This window comes from Oncorhynchus tshawytscha, unplaced genomic scaffold (genome assembly GCF_018296145.1).
Source record: "Oncorhynchus tshawytscha isolate Ot180627B unplaced genomic scaffold, Otsh_v2.0 Un_contig_18027_pilon_pilon, whole genome shotgun sequence".
Taxonomy (NCBI): domain Eukaryota; kingdom Metazoa; phylum Chordata; class Actinopteri; order Salmoniformes; family Salmonidae; genus Oncorhynchus; species Oncorhynchus tshawytscha.
Window position 1 is genome coordinate 50,001 of NW_024608561.1, and position 17,604 is coordinate 67,604.

Here is a 17,604-nt window from a genome sequence, read left to right on the forward strand (position 1 = left end):
TCCTTTCTCCTCTTTTCTCCTCTTTTCTCCTCTGTTCTGTTCCCCTCTGCTCCCCTCTGTTCTCCTGTTCTGTTCTCTGTTCTGTTCTCCTCTGTTCTCTGTTCTTCTCTGTTCTTTCTCCTTTGTTCTGTTCTCCTCTGTTCTGTTCTCCTTTGTTCTGTTCTCCTCTGTTCTGTTCTCCTCTGTTCTGTTCTCTGTTCTGTTCTCCTCTGTTCTCTGTTCTTCTCTGTTCTTTCTACTTTGTTCTGTCTCCTCTGTTCTGTTCTCCTTTCTCCTCTGTTCTCCTCTGTTCTCCTCTTCTGTTCCCCTCTGTTCTTCTCTGTTCTCTCTCTGTTCTCCTCTTCTGTTCCTCTCTGTTCTTCTCTGTTCTTCTTCTGTTCTCCTCTTTTCCCCTCTGTTCTCTCTCTCTCTCTCTCTCTCTCTCTCTTCTGTTGTTCTCCTCGTATCGTTTCTGTTCTGTTCTTCGCTGTTCTGCAGTCTTCTTCTGTCCCATTCACATTCTGCTGAGCATGCCTCTAGCACAGTGTGTGTGGTGGTGTGTGTCTCTGCTATGTGTGTCTATGTGTGCATGCTAGGTGGGTGTGTATATGCGGCATGTGTGTGTGTGTGTGCATTCCTGCAATCTTGTGGGTGTGTCTCCTTGTAAGTGTTCAACAGGAGAATGCAGCACTACCACTTTAGCTCTAGCAGTGCCTCATCATCCATCCTGACACATCTCTCTCTCCCACCCTCTCTCCCTCCCTCCCTCCCTCCCTCCCTCCCTCCCTCCCTCCCCTCCCCCAGCTCCCACCTTCCGCTCTGCTGCACCAAGGTTTGTACTGCTTAGCTTTAAACACCAGAACCGTTTCACTGTGCAGGTAGTGCTGTCCTCTCTTGATATCGATACAATGAATAGCTAGTGGTGTAGCTTTAGTTAGCGGTTTAGCTTTGGTTAGCGGTGCACTTTAGTTAACGGTGCAGCTTTAGTTAGCGGTGTGCTTTAGTTAGCTGTGTAGCTTTAGTTAGCGGTGTATCTTTAGTTAGCGGTGAATAGCTTTAGTTGGTGTATCTTTAGTTAGCGGTGTAGCTTTAGTTAGCGGTGTATCTTTAGTTAGCGGTGTAGCTTTAGTTAGCGGTGCAGCTTTAGTTAGCGGTGTAGCTTTAGTTAGCGGTGTAGCTTTAGTTAGCGGTGCTGCTTTAGTTAGCGTGTAGCTTTAGTTAGCGGTGTAGCTTTAGTTAGCGGTGTAGTTTTAGTTAGCGGTGTATCTTTAGTTAGCGGTGTATCTTTAGTTAGCGGTGTATCTTTAGTTAGCGGTGTATCTTTAGTTAGCGGTGTATCTTTAGTTAGCGGTGTATCTTTAGTTAGCGGTGCTGCTTTAGTTAGCGGTGCAGCTTTAGTTAGCGGTGTATCTTTAGTTAGCGGTGTAGCTTTAGTTAGCTTTAGTTAGCGGTGTAGCTTTAGTTAGCGGTGTAGCTTTAGTTAGCAGTGCTGCTTTAGTTAGCGGTGTAGCTTTAGTTAGCGGTGTAGCTTTAGTTAGCGGTGTAGTTTTAGTTAGCGGTGTATCTTTAGTTAGCGGTGTATCTTTAGTTAGCAGTGTATCTTTAGTTAGCGGTGCAGCTTTAGTTAGCGGTGTATCTTTAGTTAGCAGTGTATCTTTAGTTAGCGGTGAATCTTTAGTTAGCTGTGCTGCTTTAGTTAGCGGTGCTGCTTTAGTTAGCGGTGTATCTTTAGTTAGCGGTGCTGCTTCCGGCGCCGACAGAGATGGCCGCCCGCTTGCGTTCCTAGGAAACTATGCAGTTTTTTGTTTTTTTACGTGTTATTTCTTACATTAGTACCCCAGGTCATCTTAGGTTTCATTACATACAGTCGAGAAGAACTACTGAATATAAGATCAGCGTCAACTCACCATCAGTACGACCAAGAATATGTTTTTCGCGATGCGGATCCTGTGTTCTGCCTTACAAACAGGACAACGGAGTGGATTCCATGCAGCGACCCAAAAACGACTCCGAAAAAGAGGGAAACGAGGCGGTCTTCTGGTCAGACTCCGGAGACGGGCACACCGTGCACCACTCCCTAGCATTCTTCTTGCCAATGTCCAGTCTCTTGACAACAAGGTTGATGAAATCCGAGCAAGGGTAGCATTCCAGAGGGACATCAGAGACTGTAATGTTCTCTGCTTCACGGAAACATGGCTCACTGGAGAGACGCTATCCGAGGCGGTGCAGCCAACGGGTTTCTCCACGCATCGCGCAGACAGAAACAAACATCTTTCTGGTAAGAAGAGGGGCGGGGGCGTATGCCTTATGACTAACGTGACATGGTGTGATGAAAGAAACATACAGGAACTCAAATCCTTCTGTTCACCTGATTTAGAATTCCTCACAATCAAATGTAGACCACATTATCTACCAAGAGAATTCTCTTCGATTATAATCACAGCCGTATATATCCCCCCAAGCAGACACATCGATGGCTCTGAACGAACTTTATTTAACTCTCTGCAAACTGGAAACGATTTATCCGGAGGCTGCATTCATTGTAGCTGGGGATTTTAACAAGGCTAATCTGAAAACAAGACTCCCTAAATTTTATCAGCATATCGATTGCGCAACCAGGGGTGGAAAGACCTTGGATCATTGTTACTCTAACTTCCGCGACGCATATAAGGCCCTGCCCCGCCCCCTTTCGGAAAAGCTGACCACGACTCCATTTTGTTGATCCCTGCCTACAGACAGAAACTAAAACAAGAGGCTCCCACGCTGAGGTCTGTCCAACGCTGGTCCGACCAAGCTGACTCCACACTCCAAGACTGCTTCCATCACGTGGACTGGGAGATGTTTCGTATTGCGTCAGATAACAATATTGACGAATACGCTGATTCGGTGTGCGAGTTCCTTAGAACGTGCGTTGAAGATGTCGTTCCCATAGCAACGATTAAAACATTCCCTAACCAGAAACCGTGGATTGATGGCAGCATTCGTGTGAAACTGAAAGCGAACCACTGCTTTTAATCAGGGCAAGGTGTCTGGTAACATGACTGAATACAAAGAGTGCAGCTATTCCCTCCGCAAGGCTATCAAACAAGCTAAGCGTCAGTACAGAGACAAAGTAGAATCTCAATTCAACGGCTCAGACACAAGAGGCATGTGGCAGGGTCTACAGTCAATCACGGACTACAGGAAGAAATCCAGCCCAGTCACGGACCAGGATGTCTTGCTCCGAGGCAGACTAAATAACTTTTTTGCCCGCTTTGAGGACAATACAGTGCCACTGACACGGCCTGCAATGAAAACATGCGGTCTCTCCTTCACTGCAGCCAAGGTGAGTAAGACATTTAAACGTGTTAACCCTCGCAAGGCTGCAGGCCCAGACGGCATCCCCAGCCGCGCCCTCAGAGCATGCGCAGACCAGCTGGCCGGTGTGTTTACGGACATATTCAATCAATCCCTATACCAGTCTGCTGTTCCCACATGCTTCAAGAGGGGCACCATTGTTCCTGTTCCCAAGAAAGCTAAGGTAACTGAGCTAAACGACTACCGCCCGTAGCACTCACATCCGTCATCATGAAGTGCTTTGAGAGACTAGTCAAGGACCATATCACCTCCACCCTACCTGACACCCTAGACCCACTCCAATTTGCTTACCGCCCAAATAGGTCCACAGACGATGCAATCTCAACCACACTGCACACTGCCCTAACCCATCTGGACAAGAGGAATACCTATGTGAGAATGCTGTTCATCGACTACAGCTCGGCATTCAACACCATAGTACCCTCCAAGCTCGTCATCAAGCTCGAGACCCTGGGTCTCGACCCCGCCCTGTGCAACTGGGTACTGGACTTCCTGACGGGCCGCCCCCAGGTGGTGAGGGTAGGCAACAACATCTCCTCCCCGCTGATCCTCAACACTGGGGCCCCACAAGGGTGCGTTCTGAACCCTCTCCTGTACTCCCTGTTCACCCACGACTGTGTGGCCACGCACGCCCCCAACTCAATCATCAAGTTTGCGGACGACACAACAGTGGTAGGCTTGATTACCAACAGCGACGAGACGGCCTACAGGGAGGAGGTGAGGGCCCTCGGAGTGTGGTGTCAGGAAAATAACCTCACACTCAACGTCAACAAAACTAAGGAGATGATTGTGGACTTCAGGAAACAGCAGAGGGAACACCCCTATCCACATTGATGGAACAGTAGTGGAGAGGGTAGCAAGTTTTAAGTTCCTCGGCATACACATCACAGACAAACTGAATTGGTCCTCTCACACAGACAGCATCGTGAAGAAGGCGCAGCAGCGCCTCTTCAACCTCAGGAGGCTGAAGAAATTCGGCTTGTCACCAAAAGCACTCACAAACTTCTACAGATGCACAATCGAGAGCATCCTGGCGGGCTGTATCACCGCCTGGTACGGCAACTGCTCCGCCCTCAACCGTAAGGCTCTCCAGAGGGTAGTGAGGTCTGCACAACGCATCACCGGGGGCAAACTACCTGCCCTCCAGGACACCTACACCACCCGATGTTACAGGAAGGCCATAAAGATCATCAAGGACATCAACCACCCGAGCCACTGCCTGTTCACCCCGCTATCATCCAGAAGGCGAGGTCAGTACAGGTGCATCAAAGCTGGGACCGAGAGACTGAAAAACAGCTTCTATCTCAAGGCCATCAGACTGTTAAACAGCCACCACTAACATTGAGTGGCTGCTGCCAACACACTGACAATGACACTGACTCAACTCCAGCCACTTTAATAATGGGAATTGATGGGAAATGATGTAAATATATAAACAATGCTACCTTATATAATGTTACTTACCCTACATTATTCATCTCATATGCATACGTATATACTGTACTCTATATCATCGACTGCATCCTTATGTAATACATGTATCACTAGCCACTTTAACTATGCCACTTTGTTTAAATACTCATCTCATATGTATATACTGTACTCGATATCAGCTACTGTATCTTGCCTATGCTGCTCTGTACCATCACTCATTCATATATCCTTATGTACATATTCTTTATCCCCTTACACTGTGTATAAGACAGTAGTTTTGCAATTGTTAGTTAGATTACTTGTTGGTTATTACTGCATTGTCGGAACTAGAAGCACAAGCATTTCGCTACACTCGCATTAACATCTGCTAACCATGTGTATGTGACAAATAAAATTTTATTTGATTGATTTGATTTGCTTTAGTTAGCGGTGCTGCTTTAGTTAGCGGTGTATCTTTAGTTAGCGGTGTATCTTTAGTTAGTGGTGAATCTTTAGTTAGCGGTGCTATCTTTAGTTAGCGGTGTATCTTTAGTTAGCGGTGAATCTTTAGTTAGCGGTGCTGCTTTAGTTAGCGGTGTATCTTTAGTTAGCGGTGTATCTTTAGTTAGCGGTGCTATCTTTAGTTAGCGGTGCTATCTTTAGTTAGCGGTGTATCTTTAGTTAGCGGTGTATCTTTAGTTAGCTGTGAATCTTTAGTTAGCTGTGCTGCTTTAGTTAGCTGTGCTGCTTTAGTTAGCTGTGCTGCTTTAGTTAGCTGTGCTGTTTTAGTTAGCAGTGTAGTTTTAGTTAGCTGTGCTGCTTTAGTTACTGGTGCAGCTTTAGTTAGCGGTGCTGTTTTAGTTAGCTGTGCTGCTTTAGTTAGCTGTGCTGCTTTAGTTAGCAGTGTAGCTTTAGTTAGCGGTGCTGCTTTAGTTAGCTGTGCTGCTTTGTTAGCTTTAGTTAGCAGTGTAGCTTTAGTTAGCGGTGTAGCTTTAGTTAGCGGTGTTGCTTTAGTTAGCGGTGCTGCTTTAGTTAGCGGTGCAGCTTTAGTTAGCGGTGTAGCTTTAGTTAGCGGTGTAGCTTTAGTTAGCAGTGCTGCTTTAGTTAGCGGTGTAGCTTTAGTTAGCGGTGTAGCTTTAGTTAGCGGTGTAGCTTTAGTTAGCGGTGTAGCTTTAGGGACAGGAGTTATTCATTACCTTGTGACCTAAACATGAAACACCCTGGGCCCTTGTTATGGCTGAAAACTAAGGAGAACTCCAGGTCCAAGCTGAAGCCTATAACAAGAGCACAGAGTTATGCCTGGGACAGGTTCAGTTGCAACGAAAAGTACCAGACCTTTGATTTCAATAGAATTGTAGAGTGGAACCAGAACACAATAGAACGACAGAATGATTCTATGGAACAATGGATTGTAATGTGTTGGAAGCATGTTGTAATCTAGAACTCCTTGACATTACACCATAGACAGTTTGGTTTGACTGGAACAGCCCAGCAGAGCATAGCTCTCAATATACAGTAATGGACTAGAAGGATATCAAAGTTTAATGGTCACAGACACAGATATGAAGACGTTATCTGTGTTACTGCCTCCATCGCACAAGGAATTCTCGCTGACAGTGGAATGATGCCAAGGGGTGTGTGTGTGTGTGTGTGTGTGTCTGTGTCTGGTGTGTGTGTGTGTGTGTGTGTGTGTGTGTGTGTGTGTGTGTGTGTGTGTGTGTGTGTGTGTGTGTGTGTGTGTGTGTGTGTGTGTGTGTGTGTGTGTGTGGGAGAGAGAGTGGTGGAAGGATGCCAAAGTGATTAGTGAATGAAATGGCAACGCAGCAGAGAATGACTCAACTCATTTTTTATCAGTAGGAGTCACAAGTTGGCCAATGAGAAACCAGATGGAAATGTTTCTTCATAGCCAGGAGTTTTCCTAACCCCGTAACCTGTACCAGGAGAACGTCTGGACCGCAGTTTCATGTGTCAACTCAGACCTTGTCCTGGGGTCTCCCTAACTTAAACGTCTTTATTCTATCCCAACACTAGCACACCTGATCAAACTAATTAACTAATCATCAAGCCCTTTGAGCAGTTGAATGAAGTGTGATAATATGTTGATTCGATCCATCCATTTGTCTGCCCTCTATTGCTCTGGTCTGGTCTACACTGTTCTTATTAAAAGATGAAATGATGTCCCACTCTGAGCGGCCCCATTCCATGATACCATTCCGTTGTTCCATTCTAATTTATTCCATTCTATTGTTCAATTCTAATTTGTTCCATTCTAGAATTCCATTTTCATTTGTTCTACTGTTCCATTCTAAGTTGTTCTAATCGATCTACCATTCCATTATAGGCTGGTGCATTGCATTGGCCCATTCTAAGCTATTGAGCATGAGAAGTGTAAATATAGCCTGTATAGAACAGTAGCGCCTTAACAAATGGACTCAATGTCACCAAAGTCAGAACGGAATGGAGTAGAGTAGAGGTATGCATGTACAGTATGTACGAGTCTCAAATAGCACCCTATTCCCTACACAGTGCACTACATTCGACCAGAGTCAATGGGGCGGCTGGTCAAAAGTAGTGCACTTCATAGGGAATAGGGTGCCATTTAGGACATACAGGTCATATTCATAATTACCTGTGCGTCCACCAGTGTAGCGTTGACCAGACTCTCGTTGATGAAGACGTGGACCAGCGCGGTGGCGCAGAGCGATGGCTCTCCACTGTCGTTGACCCTGACCACCAGGCGATGCAGCCCCTGTGTCTCCTCTCTAGGGGCTCTGCCACGGTGATCACTCCACTGGCCAGGCCGATCTCAAACAGCCTGAAGGGGTTCCCACCTACCAGGGAGAAGCGCAGGTCAGCGTTGCGGCCAAAGTCCGAGTCCGAGGCGGCCACGGTTCTGACGATGGTCCGGGTGGAGGAGGCCGGGGGGAGGAGGGTGTAGGAATCGTTGGTGGGTGAGGTCACGGAGGGGGCGTTGTCGTTCTCATCAGTTACGATGAGGGAGACTGTCGCCGTGGCGGAGCGAGGCGGAGCCCCGCCGTCGATGGCACGGACGCGGAAGGTGTAGGTGGAGCGGCGTTCCCGGTCAAAGGCCACGGAGGAGAAGATCGTCCCTGTGTTGTTCTCTATGGAGAACGTGTCTTCACCTCTACCTCCTCCCTCCTCTCCTACTCCCTTGTTCTTCTCCCCTCCTCCTCCCTCCACCTCTTCTCCTTCTTCTTCCTCCATCTCTACGAAAAGACTCAGCTCCGCGTTCTCGCCCTCATCCGCGTCTGTTACCGTTACCATGCCGACTGGGCTGTTGGCAAGGAGGTTCTCCTTCACGTAGAACGTGAACACTTCCTGGACGAACTTCGGAGTATTGTCGTTGCGGTCGGTCACCATGATTACCACCGTGGCCGACCCCTGCAGCGAGGGGAATCCCTTATCCCTGGCGATCACCTGGAACTCGTACCTCTCCCTGACCTCCCGGTCCAGAACCCCGTCGCACGGATATCCCCATTATCAGCATCAATATAGAACAGGCCGGTAACGGACGGATCCAATGAATACACAATCTCTGCATTCTTTCCGGAATCGGCATCCGCCGCAACCACGGTAACCACGCGCTCTCCTGGTTGGTTGTTCTCGGCAAAGTGGACCTCCACCACGGCCTGGGCGAAGGCAGGAGTGTGGTCGTTGATGTCCACTACCCTGACCATGAGAGAGCTGTTGCTGGAGAGAGACGGGGAACCGGAGTCAACTGCCACGATGGTCACGCTGTACTCTTTAGTGGCCTCGTAATCCAACAGGGCCGACGTGTGGAGGAAATACTTCTTACGGTTTCTAAGGAAACAAGGTTCAATATTAACTTACGGTTTCTAAGGAAACAAGGTTCAATATTAACTTACGGTTTCTAAGGAAACAAGGTTCAATATTAACTTACGGTTTCTAAGGAAACAAGGTTCAATATTAACTTACGGTTTCTAAGGAAACAAGGTTCAATATTAACTTACGGTTTCTAAGGAAACAAGGTTCAATATTAACTTACGGTTTCTAAGGAAACAAGGTTCAATATTAACTTACGGTTTCTAAGGAAACAAGGTTCAATATTAACTTACGGTTTCTAAGGAAACAAGGTTCAATATTAACGGTTTCTAAGGAAACAAGGGTTTCTAAGGAAACAAGGTTAAATATTAACTTACGGTTTCTAAGGAAACAAGGTTCAATATTAACTTACGGTTTCTAAGGAAACAAGGTTAAATATTAACTTACGGTTTCTAAGGAAACAAGGTTCAATATTAACTTACGGTTTCTAAGGAAACAAGGTTCAATATTAACTTACGGTTTCTAAGGAAACAAGGTTCAATATTAACTTACGGTTTCTAAGGAAACAAGGTTCAATATTAACTTACGGTTTCTAAGGAAACAAGGTTCAATATTAACTTTCTAAGGAAACAAGGGTTTCTAAGGAAACAAGGTTCAATATTAACTTACGGTTTCTAAGGAAACAAGGTTCAATATTAACTTACGGTTTCTAAGGAAACAAGGTTCAATATTAACTTACGGTTTCTAAGGAAACAAGGTTCAATATTAACTTACGGTTTCTAAGGAAACAAGGTTCAATATTAACTTACGGTTTCTAAGGAAACAAGGTTCAATATTAACTTACGGTTTTCTAAGGAAACAAGGTTCAATATTAACTTACGGTTTCTAAGGAAACAAGGTTCAATATTAACTTACGGTTTCTAAGGAAACAAGGTTCAATATTAACTTACGGTTTCTAAGGAAACAAGGTTAAATATTAACTTACGGTTTCTAAGGAAACAAGGTTCAATATTAACTTACGGTTTCTAAGGAAACAAGGTTCAATATTAACTTACGGTTTCTAAGGAAACAAGGTTCAATATTAACTTACGGTTTCTAAGGAAACAAGGTTCAATATTAACTTACGGTTTCTAAGGAAACAAGGTTCAATATTAACTTACGGTTTCTAAGGAAACAAGGTTCAATATTAACTTACGGTTTCTAAGGAAACAAGGTTCAATATTAACTTAAGGGTTTCTAAGGAAACAAGGTTCAATATTAACTTACGGTTTCTAAGGAAACAAGGTTCAATATTAACTTACGGTTTCTAAGGAAACAAGGTTCAATATTAACTTACGGTTTCTAAGGAAACAAGGTTCAATATTAACTTAAGGGTTTCTAAGGAAACAAGGTTCAATATTAACTTACGGTTTCTAAGGTTCAATATTAACTTAAGGGTTTCTAAGGAAACAAGGTTAAATATTAACTTACGGTTTCTAAGGAAACAAGGTTCAATATTAACTTACGGTTTCTAAGGAAACAAGGTTCAATATTAACTTACGGTTTCTAAGGAAACAAGGTTAAATATTAACATACGGTTTCAAAGACAAGGTTCAATATTAATTACGGTTTCTAATTAATATTAATATAAAATTACAAAGAAAGGAATCAATATAATATAATTTAATATAATATAATTAATAATATAATTATAATTAATATAATATAATTACTAATTAATATAATATAATTACTAATTAATATAATATAATTACTTAATTACTTCCCGCTGTGGAAGGAGAGTTACATTGTAAAATCTAAATAAAGAACGTTTTGAATTTATATGGCTCAAATGAACATATATTGTGTATGTGATTTTTGTGATTTTCAACTAAACGTAGCTAGCTGTCAGGTTTATATTATGGTGCAGTACGTTGATGCTCCATCCTCTCTGTGCGCCGTGCTGGAATACTCTGAACTTTACTTCATAAATGAAAATAAAATCAACTCTAAACAGATCAATGTGTTTTCATCTCACCTGTCGAAGGCGTCGTCCGCGGGCAGTGGCAGGAGCGCTGTCTCTCCCGCTGGTTTCAGGGTGAACGGTACATCCCCGACCACCGTACAGGTTACCGCTCCGTTCTCCCCCTGGTCCCGGTCTGACACCTGAACCAGCGCCACCGGTGTGTCCACCAGAACATTCTCCGGTACCAGCGCCACTCCGTCCCTCACCAGAATCCGTCCGATCTTCCTGATCTCCACGACCGGAACGTTGTCGTTCTCATCCCGGACCACCAGGACTACGGTCGCCCGGTCGGTGCGCGGCGGCTGACCACGATCCCTTGCTGTAACCGTGAACCGTAACTGGGCCACTTCCTCCCGGTCAATCCTGTGGAGGACGCTCAGCCAACCGGTAGCCTCGTCCAGTCGGAGAAGACGGCGGACAGATTCTGTGGCAGCGCCGAAGACGTACTCCACCTGTCCGTTGACACCGACGTCGCGGTCCGACGCGCGCACCTGGAGGACGGGGTTCCGGGAGGCGCATTCTCCGCCATCTCGGCCTCATAGATGGCTCTCTCGAAGCGCGGGCTGTTGTCGATAAAGAAATGAAAAGAAATACCATGTATTTAGAAGATAACAGTGTTTGTGCTTTTCAACCAAATTTAGCTAGTGGTGCTCTATACTAGCTAGTGGTGCTCTATGCTAATTTAGCTAGTGGTGCTCTATGCTAATTTAGCTAGTGACGCTTTACACTAAATTAGCTAGTGGTGCTCTATGCTAATTTAGCCAGTGGTGCTCTATGCTAATTTAGCCAGTTGTGCTCTATGCTTATTTAGCTAGTGGCGCTAATTTACACTAATTTAGTGGCACTCTATGCTAATTTAGCTAGTGGTGCTCTATGCTAATTTAGCTAGTGGTGCTCTATGCTAATTTAGCCAGTTGTGCTCTATGCTAATTTAGCCAGTTGTGCTCTATGCTAATTTAGGTAGTGGTGCTCTATGCTAATTATGCTATTGTTTCTCTATGCTGATGCTACTATTCCAGCTCTTTAGTTTAATGGGGAAACCAATCCAACTTTTTAGACAGTTTACTCTCCATTAGTCAGCACCTCTACTAACATTTTTGGGTGTGCCTCAGCTCATGCTTTTCACTAGACTACGTTTTCATCCTACCTGTTGTCGTTGACATCGGTGATGGCGACACGGAGGAGCGCCTGGGAAGAGCGAGGAGGGTTCCCACCGTCCCGAACCCGTAGAACCAGCTCATACGAGTCGCGTGCTTCACGGTCCAGAGGGCCTTTCACGATCAGCTGTGGTTGCTTCTCGCCGTCGGGCGTGTCGGCGACCTGGAGCTCAAACACACTGCTCCTCACACCTCCTCCTGCACCTCCTCCTGCACCTCCTCCGTTGTTATCCAAAGCTCCTCTCCTCCTATCCCCTCCTCCTCCTGTTCCATCCGCTCTTCCCATAGGCCCACCGGCTGCTCTCCTCGCTGACCCCAACCCTGACCCCGCCGACCCGGAAGAGCTGCCATCTTGAATCAACTCATAACGATCAATCCCATTGCGCCCGAAGTCGCGATCCGTCGCCGTGGGTAACAGATACAGCGTGCCTATTGGACGGTTCTCCTCGACAGATAATGTCAGCACCGACGACGGAAACGAAGGAGTGTTGTCGTTGATGTCGGTGATGACCACACGGCCCTCAAAGAGATCCACCCAACTCTGGAGCGGACCAATCACAGACACTTCGAAGTCCAGGAAACACTCGTTCTCATCGAAGATCATCTGACACTGGGACAGCTTCTCCCGGTCAATCCTCCGCTGCCCGGTAGTCAGCTCCCGGTAACGTTATCAATCTTGAAGAACTCTGAGCCGCTCTCTAAGGCGAATGTGACATCTCCGGAGCCGGTGCCCGCGGACAGGCCGAGGTCGGCAGCCACATTACCGATCATAACGTCTGGGGCCCTCCTCAGCCACCCGGTAACGGAGAGCCGAGTCAGCAACCGGGAGCTGAGTCATCGTTAGTAGGAGAAGGACTAGGAGGTGGAACAACTCCCCTGGTCCAGTTAGAGTTACCGAGCAGGAGAACACTGCTCCACCACAGACACCTACTCCTGTCCTCCGCATGGCTCCCACCTTTCCTCTCTCTCTCTCTCTCTCTCTCCCTCTCTCTCTCTCTCTGTCTCTATCCCTCTCTCTCTCTCTCTCTATTCCTCAGTCTCTCTTTCCTGTCTCTGGGGATCTATATTTCTACCTTTCCCTCCTTCTCTGTCGTGAATGTGTCTATCTGGGCTGTATATCTTTGTTCCCTCTCTTTCTCACTCTTCCCCCTCTCTCTCTCCCCCTCCCTCTCTCCTCCCCCTCCCTCTCTCCCCCTCTCTCTCTCCCCTCCCTCTCTCCCCCCCCTCCCTCTCTCCCTCCTCTCTCTCTCCCCCCTCTCTCTCTTGCCAGTTCCGCTGCCTGGGGTTCAGGAAACCTTCACAGCACTCTAATAACACACTGCAGATCAGTCTCTCTGTTAATGTGACTATCGGGTTGGATATCTCTTGTTTCAGTCAGGATCTCTGTTTTCTCTATTCTTTTGTCTTTCTCTTTATTGTTGAGATTTTGGGTTTAAAAATAAACTTCCTCTAAGTCTCTGTGGGATGTTCAGAGCACAAAGATATCAGCAAATCCATCCAGCAAGAAGAGAGAAACCACGTTAATTAATCCACTTGACTCTCTCTCGCTCTCTCTTTTTATGATGGAGACGTATTCCGTTTCTCCCTCTCTTGAGGACTCTCGTATCAGTTATATTAGTCCGTTAGTAATTTGGCTTAATTCCGGTCGCGTTCCGGGGGACCGAGGGACTCTCTCGGCGGTTTTGACGAGTTGAAGAGAAACTGCAATGCAGCACTTCCACAAAGGAAACTGTACACGACTCTGTCTCGGGACCCCGAATCACTAATGTTGTGAACAAATACTTACATCCACAAAGCGGAACACAAATCGGTTTAAAAGTAAAGTATTTGATATCGTCCGGTAATCGTTTAGAGTTTAATTGTGGTTTCTTACCTCTCGCTCTCCGGTATGAGTCTGAACTACGCGTGTGTTTTTTTTCCCCGCAGTGAAGCAACGTGCCAAGCAGTTGGTCGAATGCCTTCACGGAACTTCACAAGACAATAGTGCTTTTCACCACCACTTCTCGGGACGGAATAATAATCTAAACCGTAAACCGGAGCTCGCTCACATCAGCAACCCTTGTTTTTTAAAAAAGGCAAAAGAGATCCCGAAGTCAACAAACCGGTCAATTATAATTCCTTGTGCGTTCGCGAGGATGTTTCGGTCATGAACCGAGAGAAAATGCGTATTTTCCAAGAGTCCTGCATTCTATCGTTCATTCTCCACGCGCCTTCTCTCTCTTTTTCTTTCTCCCACCTGCACGTTCTACTGCACTGCATGTGCGCGCGTGGCTTGCTTTCTGCCTGATCTGAAATGATGCTGCAGTCTCTCTCTCTCTCTCTCTCTCTCTCTCTCTCTCCGCCTCTCTCTTTCTCTCTCTCTCTCTCTCTCTCTCTCTCTCTCTCTCTGTCTCTCTCTCTCTGTGTCTCTCTCTCCGCCTCTCTCTCTCTCTCCGCCTCTCTCTCTCTCTCTCTCTCTCTCTCTCTCTCTCTCTCTCTCTCTCTGTGTCTCTCTCTCTCCGCTCTCTCTCTCTCTCTCGTCTCTCTCTCTCTCTCTCTCTCTCTCTCTCTCTTCACTGCAACATTTCCCTAGCCACGTAACTTGATCGTTCAGCTGAAACGGGAGAACGGAACGAGAGGCAGTGTTGTGTCGCTCACGGTGTGTGCGTGTGTGTGTATCGGTAACAGACCTATCCTCCTCGCTGTCACACTGCACTAGATTCAATGTGGCGTTTACGCGGCTCAGGGTGGGATGAGATGAGGGGAATATCTTTATTCACAAAGAGGATGCAGGGAAGGAAGGGATATTGGTTGTCAGAGGAATATAATGGGAACGTATTCTGCACAATCGGCATTTTCTTTTCCTGTGCTGTACGGCGTTGGACAGGCTACGGGACTAACGTAATAACCGGCACAAACACACACGTTTTAATAATGACTTAGACTTCTTTATCCAGTTATGACGACAACAGCTCATCTGAATGTCATCATTCATCCGGCGGCATGTGGTTCTCTGATGACGTCTCATAGTAACTTTAATCTCTCTGCCGCCAGCTATCAGATTTATATGAATAAACGATATGACCCCTGTGGCTAAAGGTCGAAGGGCAAACATATAGACTAATAACAATAATAATAATAAGGATATTATTTAATAATTTATAATAATATATATTTTCATTTGACATGATTAGGCCTGTAAAAGGGTAAGTATTATATTTTAATATTTTGTTTTATTTTCGTCAATATTTGAGTCAGTCGGTTAGAATCGTTGCAGTATAGTTCTTGTTTGGTTGTTCCTGTAGAATATTGAAGTAGCTTTTTATTTTGTCTGACTGCGGCACTAAACACACACACACACACACACACACACACACACACACACACACACACACACACACACACACACACACACACACACACACATATATATATATATATACTGAAGACGTTACAGCCACAGACTCTCTCTATCTCCGCGGGCTGACCCGCAGCACGCTCGGTGAGCGCAATGCAGCAACCGGCTCCTCTCGTGCAGAGTAGGCTACAGAACGCAACAAAAAGGTGTCGCGGAGGGAAGAGGAGAGGAGATAAAGCTTTACCTGCAGTACCTCTCTCTCTCTTTCTCTCTCTCTCTGTCTTCCATCCCACCGCAACCACAATCCCAATGCCCCCTTCCCTCCTTCCACCTCTCCTTGTTTCTTTCCCTTTAATTAAATTATACCAGGCCGGGTCCAGTCAGGGCCGACAATGTTATCCCCAACCCACCAGGACTCGGTCCGGAAGTGGGGGAAGGAGGGGGCTTCCCGGTCTCCACTCCATTCATAACGCTGTGAGGGAGACGCAGGCCATGTACAGTATGCTGAGACAGCCGTTAAAGCGCGGCTCTGAGGGATGGGACAACATGGTAACTCGTCTCTCGCTCTCTCTCTCCGTGCTGCATTGGTAGCAGGAGAATTTGTGTGTTTAGCATTCCGGTAGCGTCGGCACACGCTGCCTCCTCGGTGCTCCCGCGCCCTCTGTTGTTCGATCCGCATGTGACTTTGATTTCCGTTTAAATCAATCGGCGTCTGGGGTGCTGGTGCTGAGTGTGTGTATGTCGCTCTGTTGTGCAGGGTGGTGATGATAGGGGGAGGGAGGGGGGCTTACATCGTGAATGCCTGATCTATGGTATAGCATTACTAAGCAGAATAAGCAACATGACACCACAACATCAACAAAGACACACAACAACAGAGGAATATAAATAAATACACTACCGGTGTGTAAATCTGTCATCAAGGCAAAGGGTCGCTACTTCGAAGAATCTAAAATCTAAAAGAACATTTTGATTTGTTTAACACTTTTTTTTGGTTACTACATTAATCCATATGTGTTATTTCATAGTTCTGATGTCTTCACTATTATTCTACAATGTAGAAAATAGTAAAAATCTAGAAAAACCCTTGAATGAGTAGGTGTGTCCAAACGTTTGACTGGTACAGTATATATTTACATATTTCAACATACGTATTCATGTACATTTCAATATATTTCGATATATATATTTCTGATATATATATATATATATATATGTAGAAAATAGTAAAAATTGGAATGAGAAGCTGTGTCCAAACTTTTTGACTGGTACTGATATATATCATGTATATTATATATTATATATGTTTTCCATGTATTGCCTGGATCCTCCTGGAAAAACTCTGGGCTCCATAAACTATATAAACTATATATTCTGTTCGTTAGTCTGTTAATACAATTCAATCAATTTGTAAATGTCAGTGGTCAAGTTTAGAAGGTGCATCATACCAAAATGACTAAAGTCAAATATCTGAACAAATATCTGTTTTTAGGTTAAGTAGGATAAATGATCTTCCACAGATGTTAGACAATACACTCATTTGAAGTGAATAATCTCTATAGAGAGGGGGGGAAGGGAGAGAGAGAGGGAAGGGAGAGAGAGAGGAGAAGGGAGAGAGAGGGGAAGGGAGAGAGAGAGGGAAGGGAGAGAGAGAGAGGGAAGGGAGAGAGAGCGGGGAAGGGAGAGAGAGAGGGGAAGGGAGAAAGAGAGAGGGGAAGGGAGAGAGAGAGGGGGGAAGAGAGAGAGAGGGGAAGGAGAGAGAGAGGGGGGAAGGGAGAGAGAGAGGGGAGAAGGGAGAGAGAGGGGAAGGGAGAGAGAGAGGGAAGGGAGAGAGAGAGGGAAGGGAGAGAGAGGGGAAGGGGGGAGAGAGAGGGGAAGGGAGAGAGAGAGAGGGGGAAAGGGAGAGAGAGGGGGAAGGGAGGAGAGAGAGAGAGGAAGGGAGAGAGAGAGGGGAAGGGAGAGAGAGAGAGGGGAAGGGGAGAGAGAGAGAGAGAGGGGAACAGAGAAGGGAGTGAGAGAGAGGGGAAGGGGAGAGAGAGAAGGGAAGGAGAGAGAGAGGGAAGGGAGAGAGAGAGTGGGGAATGGAGAGAGAGAGGGCAAAGGAGAGAGAGGGGGAAGGGAGAGAGAGAGAGGGGAAGGGAGAGACGGAGAGAGGGGAAGGGAGAGAGAGAGAGGGAACAGAGAATGAGAGAGCGGAAGGGAGAGAGAGAGAAGGGAAGGGAGAGAGAAAGAGGGGAACAGAGGAGAGAGAGGGAAGGGAGAGAGGAAGGGGAAAGAGAGAGAGAGAGGGGGAAGGGAGAGAGAGAGAGAGGGGGAAGGGAGAGTGGAGAGAGGGGAAGGGAGAGTGAGGAGAGGGGGAAGGGAGAGACAGAGAGAGGGAAACAGAGAGAGAGAGAGAGCGGAAGGGAGAGGAGAGAGGAAGGGAGAGAGAGAGAGAGAAGGGAAGGAGAGAGAGAGAGACTGGAATGAGAGACAATTTTTCACCCAGAAACACATGGAGGAGGGGGGGCATATAGTCAGTTATGGAGGTGACTTTATGCCCCCCCCGTCTC

At 46.3% G+C, this 17,604-nt stretch overlaps 1 pseudogene; it reads right to left on the minus strand.

The window, feature by feature from the left end:
- Nucleotides 1-12,888, minus strand: part of LOC112224688 — a 21,663-nt pseudogene extending 8,775 nt beyond the window's left edge.
- Between the last annotated feature and the right edge of the window lie 4,716 nt (nt 12,889-17,604).